Below are 26,346 nucleotides of genomic sequence, written 5' to 3'. Positions count from 1 at the left end.
GGGGAAAACAGTTGGGATTTAACTTGACTCAAACTGGTTCTTCATGAAATATCATCAAAACTGGGACTAGTTTACCTGAAGAACTGATGGTGCTTAAATTGAAGTAAAAAATGCAAATGGAATAAAGTGAACCTCTGACCTACAGTGAAAGGAGTGGGGGGTGGGGAGAAAACATTTAAACTTGCTAAAGTAAGTATTCCTATATTAAAAATTAAATGAGATAATTGTAAAGAACCTAGCACACTGCCTGGCACATAATAACTGCTATATAAATGTTAGCTATGATTATGATTATTATATTAACCATACTCAGAGGCTAAAAAACAACTCAGAACAGATTGGATTTGGTCTCAGCATCTAAAAGACCTAAGATCAGCAAGGCTAAAAGTTCAGTGGCTTTAAAGAGATGGTGGATGGGGGCAGCTAGGTGGCACAGTGAATAGAGCTCTAGCCTTGGAGTCAGGAAGACCTGAGTTAAAATCCAGCCTCAGACACTTAGCACTTACTAGCTGTGTGACCCTGGGCAAGTCACTTAACCCCAATTGCCTCACCAAAAGGCAAAAACAACAACAAAAAAAGATAATGGATGTGCTTCAGAGATAGTGGCTGTATCACATAGTGGACAGAAATGGCCTTAGAGCAGGTCTGCACAACATATGGCCCATGGACTGCTTGCTGTCCACCAAAGGATATCCGGTTGCCACTGTGCACTCTCCTGTTTCTCATGTGACCCATGGCTACCAACCATCATCAGTGTGTTTCTAGTCTAACCTATCTGTGGCACAAAGAAGTTTACAAGTTGTACAGGTCTGCCTTAGACTCATGAGACCTACGTGCATTTAAGTCTATCTCTGATCTATCCTGCTTAGGCAAGTTATTTATGTTTTTTAATTCCCCAACAACATTCTAAGACTATAAGTTGCAGAAAAGATACTGTCCTGCATTGGTAAAAGTCCTTCCATTGGAGCTTTCAATATGTGTGTATGTACAAGTTTGTACATGCACACATGTGCATGAATGTGTACATCCACACATGTATATATGTATGTGCATAACATATGTATATGTACAAATATACATCTACTTAATGTATTTCTCTAGTTTTATAGGTTTGCATAATGGAGAAAATAAAAGCTTTCAGTTTTAGCCTTCCATATTTATTCCCCTCACTTTTGTTGTTAAAGTTCACTTCACCATATTTCTTTATGCAATGATTCAAGGAGAAATAGGTGAATGGAAAAAATATTGGGTTAGAAGTCAAGAGACTTGAGTTCAAATTTGAGACTTGAGGACAGAAATATGATCAATCGATCAATTAATCAACCAGCATATACTATAGGTATATTATATATCAAACATCTGTTAGGTCCTGGAGATAAAAGACAGAAATGAAATAATGAGATAGTATCTTATCTCAAAGAGTTCACAAGGCTTCTACAAGGTGAAATCAGCATATGTAATATAGATAATACATAGATATATTAGTATACATATATGTGTATTTTGTATATAATAACATATAAAAATAAATACCAAATAATTTAGTGGGGTGGCACTATCAGCTTGGATGATCAGGAATGAGATCATGAAGGAGGCAGAACTTAAGCTTCGAAGGAAATTAAGGAGTCCCAAGAAAGAGGGAGGAGAAGGAAGGAGTGAATTACATTCATGGGGGGGGAGGGCACAGAGATGGCAGATGGAGATTAGTGTGTAGGGGGAACATGAAGAAAACTACGCTGACTGGACCAAAAATGAGTGAAGAGAAACGAGGTATGATAAGATTAAAAGTTTGAAGAAAATTTATGAAGTGCTTTGTTTTAAATACTGCAGAAGAATTTGTATTGGATTCCAATATGTCACTGGATCTTCTTGGGCAAGAGAATGTCATGTGCTTTGGGAATGCAACCTTGAGAGAAGAGAAGTCAAGATGGTGGTATAGAAGAAAGTAATACACCTCAGTTCCTGTCCACAACTGCTCCAAATATATCTATAAGGGGTAGCTAGGTGGCACAGTGGATAGAGCATTGAACCTGGGGTCAGGAGGACCTGAATTCAAATCAGACACTTGATACTTACTAGCTGTGTGACCCTGGGCAAGTCACTTAAATCCATCGTCTAGCCAAAAAAGAACAGAAACAAAAACAAACAAAAAAGAAATAATCCATATGTAATAGAAATTTACCATTTCATATACAAATATATCTATAAAAGGCTTCAGACTAAATCCTGATGGAGAAATCCAGAAAAAGTCACAGTGAGTCTTTTCTCTAGGTCAGGCACTGGGGGAGGTATAGAGAAGTCTATAGACACTGGGGACAAAAGCAAGGAGCACTCCATTGTCCAGGGAGAGGCAGTACCCCAGCAGCAAAGAAGATCCCAGACCAATACTCAAGCACCCTCAAACCCGTGCCAGGACATAGCAACAGGAATACATGTCAACTGGCAGCTTTTTCACCAACTACCCAATACTGGATTTTCAATCCAGACTGAAATGAGAAGGGGACCTGTGCACAGTGGTGATGAAGTTGCCTTTCCCAGATGGAGAAGCCCCAGGCTTTGTACCAAAAAAGGAGGAAGTTCAGAAGCCTGCAGTAGCAGCAGTAGGGTGGCTTGGAGCCCAGGCTCAGAGAAGAGTCTAACTTTCAGCATCAAGCTCAGCCTGCAAGAAATAACCAAGGCAGGAAGACCAGACCAAAGTGCAACCTACAATTCTGTCACTTTGAAGTAACAGCTGGAGTTTTCCAGCTGGCTGATAAAGGTGGGGTTCAGCAACATTCTACCCTTATTCAAAACCAAAACCAGGTCAGGAACTTGTAAATCTCAGACCTTGGGAGAAGCAAGCAGATTTTGCCCTGGATCAGACTACTTAGAGTAGCAATGAAAGTTTTCAAGTCCCCAGACTTTCTCAGAGATCCTAGAATAACACAACCATCAATACTCCAAGAAAGCAGCAACAGGACCAGCTCAAATCTTTCCTCCAGAAGTATGGCAGAACCTAGCTTAATATCAGGTCAGAATTTCAGGGAGTAGGCTGGAAGAATGGCAGAAAGAAAGAAAGAAAGAAAGAAAGAAAGAAAGAAAGAAAGAAAGAAAGAAAGAAAAGAAAGGAATGAAATTAAGGAAGGAAAGAAGGGAGGGAGGAACATTCTATAATGTGTTATTATGGAGGCATGGTTGCTGAAAATAAAAATGAAGAGAAGAACAATTTTTTAAAATGTCCATATGCAGTGCCTCAGGAAAAAAAAAACATAACTTGTACACAAACTCAGCTAGAATTCCTGAAAGATATTAACCTAGAATTTAAAAAAGAAACAGTTAATATATTTTTATATGTGTGATGAGAGGTCTTAAGAAAAAAAAGGAAAAGGCATTAGAGCTATTAGAAAGAAAATTAACAGCTTGGCACAATTGTACAAAACCTTGCCCAAGCAGGAAAAAAAAAATCCTCCCTGAAAATTTAAATGGACCAAATAGAAGCCAACGACTTCATGAGGCAACAAGAAGTATTAAAACAAAGTTAAAAAGCTGGAAAATGAAAGAAAATGTACAGTATCTTACAATAAAAACTGACCTGGAAAATATCAGGGAGAAAAAAAAAATTAAGACTCACAGTTCCCTGACACCATGAACAAAAAAAAAGACATCCTGTTTCAAGAAATCTTCAAAGAAAACTGCCCAGATCTCTTAGAACCAGAAGGCAAAGTAGAAATAGAAAAAAAATTCCCCAGTCACTGTCTGGCAGAAATCCCAAAATGAAAACTCCCAGGAACATCATAGCCAAAATCCAGAGCTTCCAGGTAAAACAGAAAAAGTGCTTCAGGCAGCCAGAAAGAAATAATTCAAGTACTGAGATGCCACAATCAGGATCACACACAACTGCTATAAAGCAGCAGAGATCTTAGAATACAATATTCTTATCAGCATAATGCCCAAGCCAAATTCCAGAGGACTAATAATGACACATACCACCCTGATCCGGATAGAGAGGTGAATAACTCAGAATACAGAATGAGACTTTTTTTTTGACATGGACAATATGGATATTTGTTTTGATTGACTATGTATGTTTATAATGGGCATGATTTTCTCTCATGCTCTCAACTGCAGTCAGGGGGTGGAAGATTGGGATAGGAGAGTAAGAAGGCAGATTTTAACTGATTAAAACAAATATATATATATATATCCCACATACATGGGTATATATGTGTGTGTACAATTATATGTACACATATGTCTATAAAATTATATTTATACAACTCTCTCTACATACATAAACATACCTATACATACATATGTGTATATACACATGCATATATGTGTATGTATATGTGTGTGTATATAGGCATATGTATTATATACCTATCTACATATGTGTATATATATACATATATATATATATATACACACACACACACACACACATATACTGCATGTGTGTGGGTGTGTGTGTGTGCAGGTATGTAAAAGCACTTTAATAGTTTTGAGAAGTATGGCTTAGAGAAGGAGATCAATTAGAAGGCTGTGATAGTTCGAGTGAGATTTGATGAGAGCCTGAGCTAAGACTGTGGTCTTGTGAGTAGAGAGTAGGGTCAGGTGCAAGTGATGAATATGTAGAATTGGAAAAAAAAATAGTAACTGGATATGTTATATGGCCAAGTGAGGAATTGAGGATGATTGTAAGGTTGGGAACTTGGAATAATAGCAGTGTCCTTAACTGAAATAGAGATGGTTAGAAGATGGTTAGAGTTTAGAGGATCAAGAATATTACACTGTTTTTTACATGGTAAATTTGAAATGCCTGTGAGGTAGGCATGCAGTTAAAAATGTCCAATAAATGGTTTTTGAAGCAAAACTGGAGAGAGACTGGTGCTAAGTTGTCTGTATGGAGAAGATCGAACGATTACCTGATCATTGAAACAAGGGCTTCAGATGGTAAAACCCCTCATTTCGACTTCCTTGATCCTTCTTGAGTTTTGCTCTCCATTGATCAAAAGATGGTATTGTGCTCTTACATGAGGATATGGTGAGGAACACAGCATACAATTCTCTATTATCTATGACAGTGGAGTAGAACAGAGTTAGTAAACGTCTGGCTAATGATCCATAAATACTTTCTATATGATTTTGGAATGTATCATGGGGTTGTTTTTTCAGTAACTTTTATAATACTGAGATTTAAAAAAAACTGCAATAATAAAATGTCTATCACTATCATTTTGGATAGGAAATAGGATTTCTTTGGCATGGGGAATTCCCAGTATGGAAATGGCCTCTATGAATTCAGGTCAGCGATTTTGCAATTTAGTCTTAGTGAGTTGCTTCAGACACTGAGAGATGAGGTCATTTTCCCAGATGTTCACAGCCAGTGTATGGCAGTATCAGGGCCTGAACACGGAGCTTCTTGACTTTGGGGCTAGCTTTCTATCCACTATAATGCTGCCTTTCCTCCAATTACTAGTCTAACCTGAATTTTTATTATTTTCTTATAAGCACATTTCCTCTTTTTATTTTTATTTTTTGTAATAGAAGAACAGCTGGCCATCTTCCCCCTTTCTAGTAGTAATTTATGTTTTTGATGACTATTATTTAGTTATACTTTTATCCCTTCTTTTTAAAGCCAAGTAATTGTAATTCATTTAATCTCTCCTCATAACTTCATAATCTGTTTTGTTGAGGCCAAAGTTAAAATGATTTTTGTCTTCTCTGAACACACACCAAGTAGTATTAGAGTAAGTTAAGGTGACTCAGGCACATGCTGGGGAGCAGGAAATACTATGATCTAGGATTAATAATTAGCTGCACATAACCCACCAAAAAGTAAAACACACCTGGGGATAAATGAGAATTAAGTGCATGCAAAAGTGCTTTGTTGACTCTTTGGAGAGAAAAATACTAGATAAAATTCCAGGAGGTATTATTATGCTACAATGTTCATTACCTAGCTTATAAAAATAGGGGCAATGCTGAATAGGCCTTTATGTGAAATAGCTAGCAAGGATGTTTTCCCATCTGTTATATGAGGCATAGGATTCTAAACTCCAGAGGGCCTCACAAGATCACCTAGTCCATCACCCTGCCTTGAGGCAAAACTGCATCTAAATCATCCTACTTCATCTTGGAGATATAGACAATATATGGAACTTTTTAATTTTTTTTTTGAGAATCATGGTAACAAATATATATTTCCTTTCCAATTACTACACTAACCTAAACCTCTCCTATTTACTATTGTCCTTTGAGCCTATTGCATCTTATTCTTCCCTTAAGGGGAAAGAGAAAAGAGCTGGTCAATGTCTTCTCCCTTTTCATTGCAGTTTATATTTTTGATGATTATTTGGTTCTGCTATTTTCTTCTTTTCTTAAGGCCAAGTATTTTCTCTTTTTAAAATTTTCCTTTTTTCCGTTTTTTGATCAAGACCTATCATAGCATCAGTGTATGGAACTCCTGGTGTGAAAACACATTCCACTAATGAAATTCACCAACTCATTTGTAAATCATCTTAGAGAATTTCCTTCCAGGGTACTTAAGACCGTCCAAGTTCTCAGCATCCCCTTTGACCAGTCACTTTCCTTTTTGTATTCTGCACCCCCAAAAAAATAAGCTTTAAAAACTTGGTAAAACAAACTGAACTTGTTATACTTTCTTTTTCTCAGATTGATAAGGTCTTTTCACCAAGGAAAAGGGGATGGATAACTTATAATATTCAACCCTTCTTCATGTATCAGTTTTCTTCACATGAAATTGGAGATAGGTGGATGAACCTCACCAGACAAAACAAGGTGATATTTGGTTTGCCAAGAAAGCTCCCTAACTTTGGTGGAATGGAAAAAGGCATTAAGGAGTTCATCAAGTTAATGATTTTTCAGAGAATGACACAAAAATGTAGAGCTCTGTGTGATGTAAAATGGAGCAATATAAGAGGTTGAATTCCCCACATTAGATTTGGGGGTCAAAACTCCCATGGAATTTGACAATACTAAGGTAGCCTATATCAAAAGTGTGATGATAGTTTTGCTATGGATAGATGTTTATGAAATTTTAAATGCAATGTCTTTACTGGGATCCCCAAAAGACAAAGGATTTGGCCAAACTTACTCTAGATAAAATTGGTAAATTTCCCAATGCTTTAAAAGCTTCACTGTGGAAGACATGGGGGAGCTCATTCTTTTCTCAAAATGAAGCTTTGGACAATAGAACTTTGCAATCTTGCACTTCCAGGGAGAGGTTCTCATTTTCCTTTTCATCCTCTTGCCGTGGGGATCACCCTCCAGTTTTCTTCCCTATGTCTTTCCCTCCCCCTTTCCTCTTGTCCTCACAGGACTGGAAAAGTTTAAACAAAGATGACTTTGTTTGGTTCTGCAGAATTAACACAACACTCAAGCTTAATTCTAATTGAATGCAGATGGTTTTCTTGAGCGGAGAAAAGCCTCTGACTTGTGCACAGAATTTCTGCATGGCTGTAGTAGAGGGAACCAAGTCCCAAATTATCAACTTTTCTTTAGGCTCACTCTGGAGGGATGCCACACAAACATTCCTCTTTTAGTTTTCCTTTTCAGTTTTTCAGGGACTGGGGCAGAAAGGTGGCAGGAACCCATTTCTTTACCTGGGGCTACCAGGTTTTTCAACATGAAGGAAACATTTAAAAAATGGCCCAGTTGGTACTGTGCCTGCCCTCAGGAAAAAAGTAGTGCCCTCTGCCCCCATTATAAATGAAATCAAAAGCGTCACCACAAAATACTTAACAGTGTACAACACAGCAACAAGCTTTTAAGGGAACAGTGAGGTCAGCTTGTGGTTGATGTTGTGTCTGCCTTGTGGCTGAGATGTGGACACAAACAAGCTTGTGAGTGCCAGCTGAAGGAAGTGAATCCCTCTGATCTGCTCCTTGCTCAGCCCTTTGCCAGTCATAGACTAATAGCCTCATACTTTGGCAGATCCTAGGCACCCATTCAGATATCTAGAATGTGCACTTTCTTCTATGGCTGTCCCCTCTTCTAAATAGCTGAGACTGTTTAAGGCACCCCATTTATATTTACTTGTCTTCCAAAGAAAACCAACAGCAAACAATGTCCTAAATGGCAAGAGCTAAGAATTAGCATTTCGAAACGACTGGCACTATCTCTTTTTTTTTTCTTACTTCCTTTCTTGGGAGTGAAAGACATCAAGAGCTCAAAATATGACTTATTATTTCTGATTATTAAATGTAAAGAACTAAGAACTATAAGTTACATGTGTTCTCCTAAAATACATACACACATACATATACACACACACACACATATATATGTGTGTGTGTATATATATATATGTATATATATATACATATATATATATATATACATATATATGTATATATATACATATATATGTATATATACATATATATGTATATATATATACATATATATATGTATATATATATATACATATATATATGTATATATATATATATACATATATATATATATATACATATATATATATATATATTCCTGGTAATGAACATAAGCAAGTTCAGTCATTTATCATATTCTGCCTTGTATCATACATATTTATGCATATTTCTTAGCTAATAATTGTTAACTAGGTGCTTAGTGCTGTTTTCTATGCTGCTGAAGGGCAGCAAGTACCAACAATGTCCTCCAAATTCAGCACCTTTGTTTAGCACCCTCTAAATTTAGTATCCTGTGGCAAAGCCTCAGTTTCCCTGCCTGGGTTACAGATCTGCTTTCTTGGCTGAGTCACTTCCTTCTTCCTACAGTCTGTCTCCATGCGGTATTGCTGGTGGGAAATAGTTGCTGCAGCAGAAAGAAGATAATATGGCATCGTGATGTCTCTGAGAAAGCATTGGGCTAGAAATCAGAATACTTGGCTTCTAGTCCTGACTCTGTCACTAACTTGCTATGGACTTTGTGATGAGGTCTACAGGTTTAGGGATGTTGGGACCCCCAAGATTGCATGGGCCCTGCCTGAATGAATTCAACTCAAATCTTCTTTCAGCTAGAGGAAAGGTTTGTTAGAGATAAATCATATAGAGTAGACTCTTAAGGAATGTGAATGTTAGTATGGCTACTAGGAACAAGCTGCATGAGAAAAGCTCAGCCTTTTGGGCATGAGAGAGTCTCAGCATTTGAATGGGGGCTAGGGTGGATCTTATATACAATAAAGTAACTTTGGATGGCCAGAGGAGGGGGCTGGGAATAGGATCTAGGTAAGAATTCCAATTGGAAGGTCTGAGAGATTGAATAGACAATGGAAATAGATAATGAAGGGAACTGGAAGTAAAAAGTTTTAAAGGCAACTGAATAAGATCAAAAGGTAGGGCTAGAGCTTTCAAAGGGAGATAAAGGGAGTAGATAAAGAACCTAAAAGTATAAGGGTTTTCTGGGGCCCATAGACAAATGGGGAGGCAGATTCTTTTTAGGGCAAGGGGCAAAGGTGCATCTGAATAAGATCAAAAGGTAGGGATAAGGCTTTCAAAGGGAGATGAGGAGCTGGGGCTTGTAGACAAATAGGAGCCAGATTCCCTTTGGTGCAAGGGACTTGGGCCCACACCCCATCATTTGGACATTTCATTTTAGTGTTCTGGATCACCATTTACTTATTTATAAAGTTAAGAGTTGGAATAGATAAACTTTAAGATTTCTCTTTCCAGCTCAAATATTTTATGGTTTTACAAGCCCCCACTGACTCTCCCATGACTCCCCAATCACGGACCTTGGATGACCACTCTGATTCACCGTGCTATGCGGACTATTTTGTCAACTTGTTTCTCAAAGGTAGACATAACATCAATGCAGTTCTTGTCTATAGAGCAGAAAGAACTGGGAAAGCTCTCAAGAAGAAATGAAATAATAATAAAAAAAAAGTGGAATAGACACAGACAGCAGCAGCAACTAGATTTCAAACAAGGACAGTATAACATCAGAAAGCATTTAAGAAAGAAAATTCAAAGCCTTGCAGAGAGTGAACACTCTCTCTTAACCCACAAAAAGCAATATAAGTTCTCATTTAACTTCATTGAATGACTTGAAAATCACTTGTACTTTGAAATGACGCTAAATTGCAAACTAATTTCCCAGTGGGACATGTTGATGGCCTCTGGGATACAACATAAATAATGAGTTAGCAACAAGAAGCCCAAATAAACCACTATATACACATATTTATAAACAAGTATTTCATTTTGTTTTTAAATCTGACATTGCAATGTGAATGCAACTAGTTAAGACTTTTACTGTGTCAGCAGGTGAAGTGTCTGGCAATAAGTCAAGTTTTAATAGGTCATTCTTGCAGAACATATTATGCTACTGTAGCTCACAACCCTAGTATCAGTATTAGGAGGCTAGCATGCACAAACAAGCATGGCCTTATTTAGTATCCTGGGGGTGGGGGAAGGGAGTGGAAGGGAGGTGATGTTTATTGGCTACTGTCCTTTAATTCTGCCTTTTTCAAATGCAGAAGTTTAAGCTGACTATTTTCATGGAGATCAGGAGTACTAAGGGTGGGCAAGATAGACAGCTACCCAAACTGCCCCATTTTTTTATATTACTTTTCATGAAAGCCCTTATTTTGCTTCAATGAAGTCCTACTTAGATTGTGTCATAGAGATGGTTCTTGGATTTGAAAGGTTATTCCTGAAGATTACAAGTTCTGAAGGGTCCTCAAATTAGGGAAAATTTGAGCACAGGTCTTCAAAAATATTATCAGCTAAGTATAATGAGGTTTATCACCAAAAGGTTGAGTACCAAGTGATGAGTTACTCATTCATTCATTTTTCCATGTATTTATAAAGACAGCAGCTAGGTGGTACAGCAGATATAGTGGAGTCAAGAAGACCTGAGTTCAAATGTGATCTCAGATTTACTAGGTGTGTGTGACCTTGGGCAAATCATACTTCTAGGTACACACACACACACACACACACACACACACACACACACACACACCCCTGAGTTGGATATATATCTTGCTCAGAATGTCCAAAGCAGAGTTCTTTATCTTTCTTGAATTCCCCATTCTTTCAAATTTTCCTATTTTTCCTTAGTGTCCCACCTTTCTTCCATTCATCTAGGATGACAATCTAATGGTAATCCTTATTCTTCATGTTCCACTTCCCATATCTAGTCAGTTGCCTGCCTTTTCTACCTCTTCAGCATCTCTCAAATCCTTACCTATCTCTAGTCTTCAGAAGCAACTATCCTAGTTCAGACTCTCATTATCTTTTTCATGGAAAGTTACAAGTTATTGGTCTTCAATTAATTTTCTTGCTTCCAAGTTCTTTTCTCCCCAATCCATTATTCACATAGATGTCAAATATTCATAAGACATGTCCGATCACATTCCTCCCCTGCTCAAAAATCTTTGTTAACTCTCAATTGCCTCCTTACCTCAAAACCTTTCACAATCTTGCACATATCTAACCTTTATCATATTGCTTACCATCTTAGGAAGGGAGAGGAGTGTAGAGGGAGGGAAAAATTTGGAACTCAAAATTTTATAAAAAAATGTATATTGAATGCTATCTTTACATGTAATTGGAAAAAATAAAATGCTATTAAACAAACAAACAAACCAACAACAAAAACCATTTACAATCTGACTACAGATCACCTTTGCAGATATTTCACATTACTTCTTTTGATGTGTTCTATGTTCCAGCCAAACTGGAACTGTGATTTCATTAAGTTAACAATTCATCTCCCCTTTGTATGCCTTCACATATTCTGTCCTCAATACCTGGTCTGTCTTCCTTTCTCCATCTCCTAGAAACCTTCAATGTTAATCTCGGGTGCTGTTTCCTAAATGAATTCTTTTTGGATTCCCTAGACTATCAGTGTTCTTTCCATCCTCAAATTATCTTGTATTTACTTTTACATGCTGTATCTCTGCCCCACCCAGTGGAGTGCTATAAATGCTGAATTTTCCAATACCATTGAGTAGTCAGATTCTCCTCCTCCTCCTTCCTCTGCTCCTTCCCCTCCCCTCCTCTTTCTGTTGTTGTTGTTGTTATTGTTGTTGTTGTTGTTGTTGTTGTTGTTGTTTGTTGTTGTTGTTCTTCTTCTCTTCTTCTTCTTCTTCTTCTTCTTCTTCTTCTTCTTCTTCCTCTTCTTCCTCTTGTTCTTGTTCTTCTTGTTCTTGTCCTCTTCCTCCTCCTCCTCCTTCTCCTCCCCCTTCTCTTCCTCCTCATTCCTAACATAGGTTCTAGCACATAATAGGTGCTTAGCAAATGCTTGTTTACATTGAATTGAAATTAAGGGTTCACTTCTGATTATTTTGTTTCTTATTATTCATTATTTTCCATTTCTTTCATTTTTAAAAATAAATATTATGTTCTCTCTGATAACACAAGACATAGAAAGACCTTTCACCTTTTCCTCTAAGAAATCAATAATTTTGGAATAGCTTGGTGGCTCAGTGGATAGAGGACTGACCCCGGAGGCAGAAAGACTTGTGCTCAAATCCAGCCTCAGACACTTGACACTTCCTAGTTATGTGACCCTGGGCAAGTCACTTAACCCTGATTACCTCACTCCCTCCCAAAAAAAAAATTAACAGTTAATGGACATGTAGCTGTCACTTGTCATTTGTAGAAGAATATAGGTAATGCATCCTCTGAATGTCATTTGGTTGCTAGAACTCAGTTCATGAGCTCTTTATCAATTTCTATTGCTATATCTTGTGGTTAGCTCATGTGTTTAAATGTGACATAACAGTTTATGCATATAGAATCTTCTAAGAGAAGTTGACTCTATCAAGAAGAAGCTTCTTGGCTTTTGCTGTTATTTTCCCTATGCCTTGTAGACAAGAAGATGTTACTTGTTCATGTACTCAGCAGCAATTAACTTATAATTAACAAATTTTAGCCAAAGCCACAAGGACAGTAGAAGCTATCCTCTGTTTTCATCTTCCAGAGTTCTTCAGTAGAAACTCAACCGTTAGCCACTTTTATCTCACCCTTTCTCTTTTTTTTCTTTTCTATTTTCTGTTCACAATTCAGATACATTCTTCCCCAGTGTTTTCTCTTAACTGTTTCACTGTCTTTGGTAAAGTCAGAAATCCTTATGAGGTTTGTAGCTGGAAACCAGGATTGAGACTAGAGGATAGTGGTTAGCTTGAAGAGATGTTCTAGAGCAAAAGTGTCACAAAAGCAGTTACAAAACTCCTAGCCTGCCACTGGAACCAGATTAAACTGAAATCAGGAAATGTTTAATAAAATAAATAATAATACAATACCACACAGATAATGTTAATCTTTGGTTTTCTAAGTTAATATCTATTTGATTTTGACACTACTGTAACAGAGAATTTGGTGAGATCTAAGAAGATAGATGAGAGAAAATATGTTTTTTATCTTCCCAGGAATCCTTAACCCCTAGTTTAAGGATTAGCTAGTGATGACAACTTTCAGGTTAGCTTTTGGCATTATTCCTTTAAGAAAAGTCCAACATATTGCCAAAACTTGGGAAATATATAACCTATTTCTTCGGATGAACAGAGTAATTTCAAAGTCCTAAGTTCTAATATGTAAAATAATATATTAGGACAGTAAATTAAGGGTTTAGAATCCAAAGGATGCTTCATTCCCTTTTACACATGTACACGTTTTTAAGAGACTGATTAGTATTAGGACAATCAGTGATATAACCCACTTACAGAACAAGACCTAAAGGTTTATAAAACCTTAGGCTCCACACTCCCATTTTCTCACAAATCACTCATATCTGGTTTGATTATCTAGGTAACATAAAAAAATCCAAAATTTTCTCTAATCCATTGTGATCCCTAAGAGTAGAATGAATTTTACATCTTCTTACCTAATCTAACATCCTTATTTTATAGGTGAACAAAGTGGAGCCCAAAAATGTATAATATATTGACCAAAAGTCAAGCAGTTACTGAGTAGCAGAATTAGGACCAGAAGTCCAGTCCAATGACTTGTTTTTCCCATTAGACTTTGCTTCCTTTCTTTGAGATCTTTTGTCTCTGGTTGCACAAATGGGAGGTCTAATTTTCTAATTCTAAACCAATGGAAAAAAAAAAAAACCTGAAATGGAATTTGTTGAAGGGCATCTCTTCAGCTTCTCTTACTATAGAGAATGAAAGGCAGAATATTGAGTCTACAAGTATTTACAGACTCCTTGAGGCTTCATCCCTCTAACCCACTATGCCTGATATTACCTACTATCATTTCACCAAAGAGCTGAGGCAAGGCCTGTAAAATACCTGTAGTTCAATCTGCAACATGTGTATGAGTTAACCATGGGGCTAGAAAGAAAAAAAGGGGATGCAATACACCCTGTGGAAGAAAAAGAAAAAAAATTGGCAGTAGCAGATTTTGAGAAAGGGGATGAAAACCTTCAGAGTAGTTACAGGTGACTCCAAGATCAGGCTACATTTAAATATATTTACTTATCACAATCTAAAAGAGTTTTTTGTTAATTGCTTTTGTTTACCATATAGAAGGAAGATGTTCAATGCAGCACTCCTCAGATTGATAGTATTTTGTAGTCAATTAGTAAGTCAACAAGTGCTTATTATGTACATATCACATACAAAAGAGCATTGGATTCATTAACCAAAAAACAAATAAAACCAAAACCCAGAAAACCCCAAAATGTCATTCTTGGTCCTGCTATTTGCTAACTAAGAGAGGGGCAGCTTGGTGGTGTAGTGGATAGAGTACTAGGCTTGGAGTCAGGAAGATGAAGGCTTGGAGTCAGGAAGGCTCATCTTCCTGAGTTTGAATATAGCCTGAGACTAAAATGAGCTGGAGAAGGAAATGGCAAACAGTATTGTTGCCAAGAAAACCCCAAATGGGGTCATGAATAGTCAAACAGGACTGAAAATGACTCAACAACAATTAACTACTATTAGAAAAATAACATGTTGTAGATTAGTGGTATCAAACTCAAATAAAAATAGGGCCACTAACTGGTACATAAAGATACTTGAAAGCTGCATATTTACTTAGAAAGCTATATAGTAACATTAGCTATGTTTTATTGTATTTTTATGTATTTTGATATATATTTCCCAGGTACATTTTAATTGGGCTGAACTCAGAAGCGTTGCAGTCCATGCAGGATTCCATGGAGCCTACTGGCCTGGTGATTGCCACCTCTGTCATAGATCGTGCTGGACCTGGAGTAAGGAAGCCATGGGTTCAAATCTCACTTCCAATGCTTACTAATGCAATGATCAGGTGGTACTGATGGAGCCACTCATCTGAGTCTATTCTGCAATGAGAATATGGCCTCCAGTTCCTCATCTGCTCATACTGGTAGTTATGAGCTTACCCTTCTACACAGAAATGCTGAGTAAGGACAAAGCTTTCCATGGTTTTAAAAGCATCGAGGATGATATCTTTCTAAATTCCACCTCTCTCTGTAAGGCATTGTTAATTGTTGTCAAGTGGCATGTGAATTTGCACAATTACCTAATCAGAAGTTAGCTCTGATCCTCCACCTACAGAGTAGACCCATTCCTCTTGAGAACTTTAGTCAGATAACCTTAGCATGATACAGGTAGTTTGTTTTCCACAGAATAAGACAGATATTCCTGGATACTATAGTATCTGTCTCTTAGAATAGAATTGGTAGGCAAACAGTACAGAAGAACAAGAAAATGATGTATAATAAATGCCCACCTAGCATATGTGAGCCCACTCATCACCAAAACCATGGTGATCCTCCTGACTACATAGAAGCTGCTTTAAATGCAAGAGCTCCAGGAAACATATAGTTTAAGCTTAGATTCCCATTGTATCTCCATCTAAGAGCAGAAAAAGACATGCAAACAACAGTTTCCACACGATGCCGAACTCCCATCTGGGAGAGTTAGTCATTAAGCAGCTCAGTGGCACAGGGGAAAGACCACTGGCCTTGAAGATCCAAATTCAAATCTAGTCTCAGAGACTTACTAGCTGTGTGATCTTGGGCAAGTCACTTAACTTCTATCTACCTCAGTTTTCTCAACTGTAAAATGGGTATAATAATAACACCTACTTCACAAGGTTGTTGTGAGGATAAAATATATTTATAAATAGTAGCAATAAATAATAAATGTGCTATATAAATAAATAAATAAATAAATAAATGATGAATAGTACATAGTAGGGACTTAATATATTCTTATTTCCTCCCCTACTTCATTAGATGAAAATACAGAAAATCTGCACTCAGGATCCCAGATCAACCCAGCCCAAGGCTCAGATCTAGGATGCCTGTGGGACAATTGTTGACACTGTTCCTTTACTAAGAAGAGCTATTTATAATTTTCTTCCAAATATATTTTAATATACAAAAAATCAAGATAAACCATTTGGAATTTTGGAAATTTTAAAAAGAAGATTGCAGGATATTGAGAATAAAATAGCTATAACATATTCCTTGTTATGCTTTGGATCTTGTTAGGACTGACACTTATCCCAGTCATAGCTATCTGATCCCTGGCAAGTGCCTTTGACTGTTTCTGGCCAGGACTAGTCCATCCCAGAGCAGAGTGAATGGATTCAGCAGTCGGTCTTGGAAAACAGAAGCTTGCCACCACTGCTGGCAGCCTGGTGTTCCTCTGAGACATTTACAATAGCTCCTTTCTGCAACAGCTGCATCCTGTCTTTTCCTCTTGGGCCCTCAGCCCCTAAAGCCTCGGGACTGGAAACTTAGAGAGAGGCAGCTACAGACAGAGGGAGGTGACATTAGCTACATGAATAAGGGAGTCACCAAGGGGTTGAGGGTAACTGTGCCTGTAACTTCTACTTCACAGGGCAATCATGTGACTCTAAAGAGATTGTGTGTAAAAACTCTGCAAACTTTAAAGCGTGTACAAATGGCAATTATTATTATTTTCTTTGTGGTATGAGATGAGTCATTGCCTTGCTCCATTCTTTTATTTTCTCATCAGTAAAATGAAGGGGTCAAACTAGATGACCAGTAAGATTTCTTTCATCTATAAATCCCCTGGCCTCTGCAATCTTTGCATCTGTCAGCAGAATAGCCAATAATGGCCCTTTTAAAAAAAAATCATCATACGCACTATCTGACAAACTTCAAAAATTTCTCACCTAGCTCCATAATAATTTCCAAATTTCCAATTGTTTTCACTCCAGTGAAGAAAGGATATGTTATCCACATTGCAAAATAAACTCTTCTGTGTAGCTACTAACTGGAGAGCATTATGATTTTTATCCAAGTAATGGTGACAGTAGGGCTAAATCTGTCCATTTGTTTAGCTCTTCCATTTGAAAACAAAGTGAATCTCAGCCAACTAATTCAGTTGGGACTATTCTTAAATATCGTCCTCCCACATGAAGCAGGTTTGCCTAGCCTCAGAAAATATTTATTCTGTATCTCAATCTGCATGCAGTCACACTGGCCCTTTGTCTCAGACTACTAATTCACCAGAAATGGGTGGGTTTCAAATGCCAAGTAAGGCAGATGATGTTTTTCTGAGACATGGCAAGAATGAGATGGCTTTTGGAAAATACCACGCCAATCATTGGAAAAGCTTTATTTGCTTTAATCAATTTGAAATAGATTGCAGTGGGATCGCTACATGGTCTGACATTTATTAATGATTGGCTGGGCAGACTGCAAGTCACAATTTGCCCATCGGTTAATATGAATTGGTCAGTGTGAATCAATGACAGTGGAGTCAGGCCGTATTCTTCATTGCGGCATGAAGATGTCGGGGCACACAGTTCAATGTCCTTCACATTTCCTGAATACCAAGTTTAAAAATATATGTGTGGAAAACACATTGCCTGGACTGAAATTTGATTCTATGCTTGTTTGCATGAAATTCAAAGTCAACATAAGATTCTCTTCATGGTCCACAGCAAAGCAACTTTTTCCTCCTCTTAGCACAGCTAACTAACCCTGTCTGTGTTTCTAAGACAGCAAGAACCACAGTGCTGTGCAGTGCGATTTTGTATCAAGGAAAAGAGGATCTCTTAATTTTAAACTACAGTGGAAACTGTACCAATGATACCAAGCATTTGTATATTATGTGATACTTTGTATTTGGAGAGACTAACTTATAGGGAGAAAATGTTGCATTGGGTCTTTATGCTTTCACATATATTCACTCTGATTTTAACCACACAATCAACTCTGATTGGTTAACAATTCATGAGAGAATGAATATTAAAATGAGGGGCTGGACCTGAACTATGATTGCCATTTAGTTAAGTTCCCTTACCCCCCCAGCCTTGGGCAATCTATTCAAAGAATTTATGCCTCACCCAAGTCTGAGCAGAACACAATAGCTACCCTACCTGGGTGGGGTCTAAACAAGAAAGTCCAATCTCATTATCACTAATGTCTTTCCCGAGACTGAAGTTTTAAAATCAGGACTTTAGAAAAGGGGGGAGGGGGATTCTGGATTTCCTCAAATCATTGGTTATTAATAATCATTTCTCTCAACAAACTTAACTAAGTTCCTGCTATTTGAAAGTAGGATGGAATAGGAAGACCAAAGTATCTGGAGTCAGAAGACCAGAGTTCAGGCCACTTTCACCTGGCCTGTCTCATAGGCCTCAAATTCCTCACCTATAAAATGAGGCACTTAGATAGAATGCTTTCTAAGGTCTCTTCTACCTTTAAAATTCTAAGATTTTATGATCAAGTATCTAAAAAGCTAAAAACAGGAACAACTTGCTTGCAGTGTCATACATACCATCCATGCAGTGAAAAGTCTACTGAATTTGGAGTTAGAAAAGTAGGTTTCAGTTCTAGACTCTTCAGGCTGACTAGTTGTATAATCCTGCATAATCAATTAGCCTCCCTTTAGCCTCAGTTTCCTTATCTGTAAAATAGTTATTAATTTTACCCATCTGCAATCCTGCCCTGCCTAAATGAAAACTATAAAAGAGCTCTATAACTGTAAGGTATTAATTCTGGTATTTACTGTAATGATGGACACTGTGTTATAGTTCATGGAAAACTGGCCTCAGAGCAGAAAGATATGTGTTCAAATCCTGCCTCTGACACATACTAGCCACATGAGCCTAGGAAAGTCACCTGTGATGAATGTAAACACTGAGACACAGAGTTTCTAGATAATTAATAATCATTTTATTAATCAGGTTAGCCAGTAATCAATAAATTAGTGGTCAGTGCTTTATCTTGGTAACCAAAGACCCCAAGTAAGACCCTGAAATGCCTTAAATTCTTTCTCAAAGGGGACTACCCTAACAAGTGAAAATCAACCCTAATTGGTGAACATTTAATGAGGAGGTGGGCTAAAAGTCTTCTGCTCCTCCTGCTAAGAACATGGCTTGATTAGGAGACTCAGCAACCTCAAGGAATCTGGGCTAGGAAAAACATTTCCAACTGTACCTCTCAGGCTAGTTTTCTCCTCAATGAGCTGGATTGCCCTAAACTCTGATGGGGGATTTAAGAACCTGGGTTATTACACCAGGCAAAGGCTCACCCAGACTGGATTTTGTTTATATTTACTAAACAGAAATTAGGTCCCCCAGTTAGATGGGCTCTAAAGAACATTTGCCTTGAGGGCTAGGAGCAATCTATCAGTCAGTCATGCCCTCCAGAGACTGACTGACTTTTTCAGGAGTTGGGCCTTAACAGAAATAAGAAGAAAAAGGTAGATCAGAAATTAATAATTGGTTATTAATATAATGGTATAATGTTAATTTCTAACACTCTACTTGTAGAGAAGATCCTGACCAAAATTGGTAGAGACAGTTTTCTCATCTAGGGATTTCATATATAAGTTAAATAATGGGTCTGGTCCTTTTCCTAATTTGTAATGATAGTAAAACAGAGAGAGATTTTAACATGCTTTCTGGATCATCAAATAAGCACATAATTACATTCTGTATCATTTGTATTTTTAAAATTATTTTTAGTATTCTAATTTTTCTACCTCTGATAAGCCTGGCATGACACATAAATCAATAGATACATAGATAGTTAATAAACTAGACTAACCAATTCAATTCAATGAGATTCAATGTGGTGTAGTGAATTCATTGTACTTGGAATAAGGAAAATAGGTTTAATAGTCAGTAGTCATTAAATGTGTTTTAAGTGCCTACTATGTAACAGGCACTGTGTTAACTCTAGGGATACAAATACTAAAAAAAGAAAGACTGAAAAAAAAGAAAGGAAGCTGAAAAGAAAGTGGGGTATGAGGATGAAGAAATCAGAGAAGTCAAAGAGCAATGTATCCTGGTGAGAAATGAGGAATCTGAGTTAAATTCCCTCCTTAAATGGAGGTTTTGGAGTTTATGGACCTACCTTTTAATCCAAAAGGCAAAATATAGTGATGAGGTAGAATACCAAGGTTGATGGAATCTTGCAGCATGCTGTTTTTTCCAGTAATGAGTTCCTGGGGCATGATGGAGAAGTCAGAAAAGTCCCAGGTAGCACAACCAGGTTGAAATCTCAGCCTGGATATTTTATTACTTGTATAACCTAGGGCAAATCATTTACCCACTCTGCATCTCAGTTTCCTCATCTATAAAATGAGAGAAACTAGATAGCCTCTAAGGTCCTTTCCAGATCGAAATCTAGGATCCTATTCTTTTAGTTTTTTTTCCAGAAAGTCCAAATTGTTTTCTTTTAATTTATTTCATTTTTAATTTATGGAATAAAACAAGCATTTCCATAACATAGTATAATAAAAAAGATGAATGCACATGAAAATGCAAATATATTACATATAACTTACTTTCCAGTCTGTATAAACGGGAGTTCACCATAGCAACATTGTGTTTACAATGCCTATGTTTACAATTTTGCATCTCATGATAGTGTCTGACAGCAAAATCAAAGAAGATTCTGATATTTGATATCTGATATTCTAGGTGTCTTGCTCTGTACTGCAATATCCTGTTTATTGCCTTTCTTTACAAATCCTTATTTCAATGGAAAAAAGAGACAGCATCTCTAGGAAAGGAGGAAGCAGAGCTGGAATTAGCTATCTTTTAATCTAGGAAAAGAGATCTAGGGAATCTTAAAAAAAAAAAAGGAGGAGGAGCCCCTAGAAGTGGCCTAGTATTTTGGTTAGTGAAGAAATGAAGCACACACACTTGAACTTCTAAGACTTCTACCCAATTGAAGGATAGCCACCAATGGTGGTGGCAGTTATACTCTGACTACTTCACCAGGAGAGCTGTTCACCAGGAGGTAGGATGCTGTTGCATAGTGCCAGCAACTGCCATCACCACAAGGGGCAGGCCAGTGAGAGAAGGAAGCACCCTCCCACTGCCACCCACCAGGAAGTGGCTGCCAATGCCCTCTAAATTTTCTGCCCTGGGGCAAAGCTCTGTTGTCTTCCCTTCCCTACTTATATCTCTGGGAAGAGGCAAAAGCAGCTGCAATATGCAATCACCAAAGCATTTCGGTTCTTCCATCAATCAATCAAACCATCAACAAGCAGTAAGGTGCCAGCCATTGACTTAGGAGACTATAGTAGTTCAGGACTCACTGGCAAGACTAATGATAGGGAACCTTCAGGATTCAAGGTGCCTGGAATCACAAATAGCTCATTGCTCAGTTTAATTGTACATTTCTCCCTTAATACCTTCTGTTAACATTTTGCAATTTTAATGTTTTCCATCTGTGTCTTTGCTTGAATTGTGAGTACAGCTGAAGTAAACTAGCAACAATCTGACTTTCAATCTCCTATTTGCTTAGTGTTGACACACTCACACCAGAAGAAATACTATCTAAGCAATGCACTTTGTGTTATGACATGCTTTATGCCCTATATTCAAAGCTTCCCTTCTGTTCTCCAAAATGCTTTTCCATTCCTCCTCCTCCTCCTCTTTGCCATGGCAGCAAAGAACAAATGCATCTCTATCTATTTAGGAATCGATACAGACACTAGCACTCTGAATACAGGCAATAAATGTGAAATGTTAGCACAGAGGCTGTTGAGCACCCAGATAGGCTTATATTTGATGCCATGTAAATAAAGTGTAACAATATCATGGTATTCTTTTTGGTAACGCTGCTTAAGAAAAATGTTTTGGTGCCTTGGACATACTAAATAGGCTATCAAATTCTGTTTTTATTCATTTCTCAGATTTTTCTCAATGGTAAGAGAGATTCTCTTCCAATAGGTATTTTTGAATGTATGCAGATAAGTGGAACAGTATTAGAGTGTAAACCAAGGGAAGAAAAAAGAATTTATTAAATGGCTCATGTTGAGGTTCTGTGCATGATAGCAATAAGTCCAAAGGAAATTGCAGTATGTCTTAAAAAAAAACATTGCAGAATTGCCCAAGTTCCATGTTTTCCCCTTCCAATACACTAATAGCTAGTATTTATAGTGTACTTTGACCTTTACAAGAGACTCTAAATAGGTTCTTTCCTATCTAAACAACAGCCTTGCAATTTATGTGCTTTTATTTCCCCCATTACAGATGAAGAAACTGAGACTGGAAAGGGTAAGTGACTTGTCCAGGGTGAGATAGCAAGTATCAGAGACACAATTTGAACTCAGCTCCTCCTGACTCTGTCTCCTGGACTTCATCCACTGCATCACTTAGCTGTTTCTTGGACACCTGAGATTACACTGAATCAAATGTTGTTGTTGTCTGTCCTTCATTCTCAAAGAGAACCATGATATCAACAAGGTGATGCCATGACATGCAAGTGAATGGGATTTAAGTGAAGGAGGGCTGTGCAAAGTCACCAGCCTCACCTTCTCCTCCACAGCCATCTGGGTCCAGTGGCAAGATATAGATAAAGATGACTGGAGATGGTCCTAGATGCAGTGGGAGACCTTGACCTTTTTAAGCTAAGGTCTTTAGCAGGTCGCAGGCTGACTGAGGCAATGCCAATTTAGTGATTAAGGTTAGGTAAGAAATAAGGCAGGGAATAGAATCTAATGTGAGGTGGAGTGCAAAGTCTAGGATCAGGATCAAAACCTGCCTTTGTTGTCAGCATTAAAATTCAATGTTCCCCTAAACAATAAGTTCTTGATCATCTGAGCTGCTGATGGAAGATCTCAATACAGATAAATACACAATGCTGGCTAGTGTGTCTGTAACTTTACTCTATGTCATGATGGTGTTTGAGTCTAAGATTTAGATTAAATAGTAAAAAGGGTAGATTCCTGGAAACAGTCTAACAGAGGGTAAAGATAGTATCAGAAAGGTTGGAAAATTTTCCAATGTCTTTCTCTTCCTCATTATGATTTGTTGTTCTGTCCTGACTGAAAACCCCTGTATGGAGTTTTCTTGCCAAAGATACTGGAATGCTTTACCATTTCCTTCTCCAGTGAATTAGGCCAACAGAGGTTAAAGTGATTTGCCCACAATCACACAGCTAGTGAGTGTCTGAATCCAGATTTGAACAAAGGTCTTCTTGACTCCAGGCCTAACACTCTACTATGCCCACCTAGCTAATAGAGGTTAAATGACTTGCCCAGGGTCACACAACTAGTAAATGTCTGAAGCTGGATCTCAGCATAGGTCTTCCTGACTCCAGGCCTAGCACTCTATCCACTGAGCCATCTAGCTACCCCATTATGATACTTGCTCATTAAAATAAATAATTTTAAATTGTTTACTTTGCATCTGTGGGTAATGAAGTTGCTACAAATGCAAAATCATTCTTATTGACCAATTTGTGGGGTCATTAGGCAAAAATGCAACCTTTTATTTTGTTTTGTTTCCAAATGGAAAAAAAAAGAGGTAGATAAATTTAGAACATATCATACGGAGACTTGTAATGTGATAGGCAAGGACAGTCTAAGTGGGGCAAAATGGAGAGTTACGTATTTAAGAAATAAGATAATCAACTCATGGACCACAAGAGAAAAATGGAAATATTATCCCACCATCCCTACCCACCATCTCTACTACCCTGGAGAGATGATAATTTTCAAGCCAGGAGGTAAAACTTGAGACCAGAATTGCAATGGCATCTAATAGTAATGAATTCCATTGGAGTGCTTTGTAGTTACAAAGTGTTTCAAATATCTTTTCTCATTTGATCTTCTCTCTAGGAAATGTTTCAATTATTGTTTTCCTTATTTTATAGAAGAGGGAACTAAGGCTTTGAGGAGCTATTGAAAATTATCTTGCAAGTTTTACACAGTAACAGAAATAAAAACAGTGATGATGATGATGATGATGATGATGATGTGATAATATGTTGGAACCACCTTGTGAAAGTTGACAGCTAAATTTTCAGCGTGAATACTTATGTCTCAGAAATCCTACAAACATTTCAGAGCAAATTAGGACTTTTTTTTTAGGTTGATAGTTTAGACTTTACAAAGTGATGGAGAAAATGTGAATACAGGTTAAATTTAAAGGATGTCAGGCTGTGATAACTGTAAATGTTATATTGTTTGATGTTATAATGACAGGACTCCAACATGATGTTACTTAGGCTAAATGGTCCTAAGACCCATAAAAAACATAGACTAAGATAGACAAGTTTGTATTTTTCCATTTCTCTGATCTCTGTTAATTCTGTGACAGACAATGTTCACAACTTTTGATTGGTTAAAATTCTTGACCTCTTGCAGGGGTCCTGAGTCATTCTCTTAAGCTACTTTAGATAGCTAGCCTAGTTTGCGGTCTTGATAAAGAAACTCCTATCTGAGATTCACCCAAACCTAGTGTTGATCAGTGACTGACCCCCCACCCACCAACTTTTCTAACTTATCTGGGTCTGATTAGAAATGTATACTCTTACATCTGGTACCAATTACCAGTTCTCAACGAAGCCCATCTTTATGGTGTATATTTTCTTTGCCTGAACCCCAACTTTGAGTGTGTTTCCTCCCCACACATCACCCTCACCCTCTCACTAGGTGAGTTGATTTCATCTTTGGGGACAAACCTCTGTTTATTTTGCCATATAATATGTATGCTTTTTTTTGTCTGTTTCCTATACTACATAATAATAAAACTCTTGTGTGTATTCTTGAGTAAAAATTTCCTGAAATTCTTAAACCCAGGTCTTTGTTTTACCCCATGCTGTAAGGACAAATAAATCATGGATATAAAGATCTTTTAGAAGTTAGGTTGTTAAAAAATTACTATGTCACCACTCTATGATAATATATTGATGATGACAAGATAACCTGGTGATAAAGGCATAACTTCCTCAAGATCATCATGGCTTGGATACTAGACTTAGAATCAGGAAGATATGAGTTCAGCTCCCACTGCCTGTACTTACTGTGTGATCTAGTCATTTAACCCCTCAATACCTCAGTTTCCTCATATGTAAAATAAAGAAGTTGGACTCTATGGTTTCTAAATTCTACTCTCTGAGTAAATCTATTATCCTTTGATCCAATAGCAGAAGTGGTGGGACCAAGATTCAAGCCGGGGTTTTCTTACTCTGAGTCATTTGTGGTTTATACAATATTTTGCTGCTTTTATATCACATACCATTTACCCAAACCAAAACTAAATTTCAGCCACTTGATTTCTAATATGGCATTAGGGTAATAATCCCTGTCCAGCAGATTATATGATTAGAAGGATTCTTGGCCCAGAGGAAGTCAATAAATCTTGTTTTATAATCCCATCCCACACCACAGATTTGTGACACTTAGAACAGATCAGTTTCAATTTCAGCTGATGTTCCCTAAATGGGGTTGTTACATTTGTTATAGTTTCCATTTACGTTTGGAGAAAGATAGTCTAAGCTAGGAATGCTTAACATCTCTGAGGTGCAGTTCCTTGTCTATAAAATGTAGATCATACAAATGTTCCTCACTGGCTCCCTGGGAGAAACAAGTAAAATTATTCTAAAGAAATTGACAACATTTCCTCCAAAGGCTGGGGGAGTTGGGGGGGGTCTCCAAGTAACTTTACTAGAATCTCTTACAGCAGGAAGGCTTGAAGTAAGCTGTACTCCTGGAAAAAAAAATGGTGTTGAAATCAGCAGTTTATCTTTCCTCTGAGGAAAAATAAGATGCTTAAAGGCATACGCTAAGAGTAAAGCCATTTTCTAATGTATATCATGCTACCCTTGATGGGTGCTTTGCAGATATTGAAATCTGGATCTTTTCTTTACTGGGATAACCCAGTCTAAAAGATTCATAACGGACCTCAGACAAAAGCTTGTTTGGTAGCCTTAAGTCACATCATGTTCGTGGGGAAACTAGATCACCTAATCAAATGTTGGCAAATCTTGTATATTCCAATCATCTTTGAGGACTGGGAGATCCAGATCTCTATGATAAAATCAAACTATCAATCAGAGATATTTCCATTGTTTATCTGAAGACACTGAAAGGAAGAGTGACATAGCTATTAGAGAGACAACCATGGAATCATGGAGAGCTCAAGACTTACTTTAGCCCATACTAGCCAAGTCATATAGTCTCTCAGTCTCCCATGAAAC

This window comes from Phascolarctos cinereus, unplaced genomic scaffold (genome assembly GCF_003287225.1).
Source record: "Phascolarctos cinereus isolate Bilbo 61053 unplaced genomic scaffold, phaCin_HiC Scaffold_4;HRSCAF=312, whole genome shotgun sequence".
Lineage (NCBI taxonomy): Eukaryota > Metazoa > Chordata > Mammalia > Diprotodontia > Phascolarctidae > Phascolarctos > Phascolarctos cinereus.
This window is presented reverse-complemented; position numbering follows the sequence as displayed.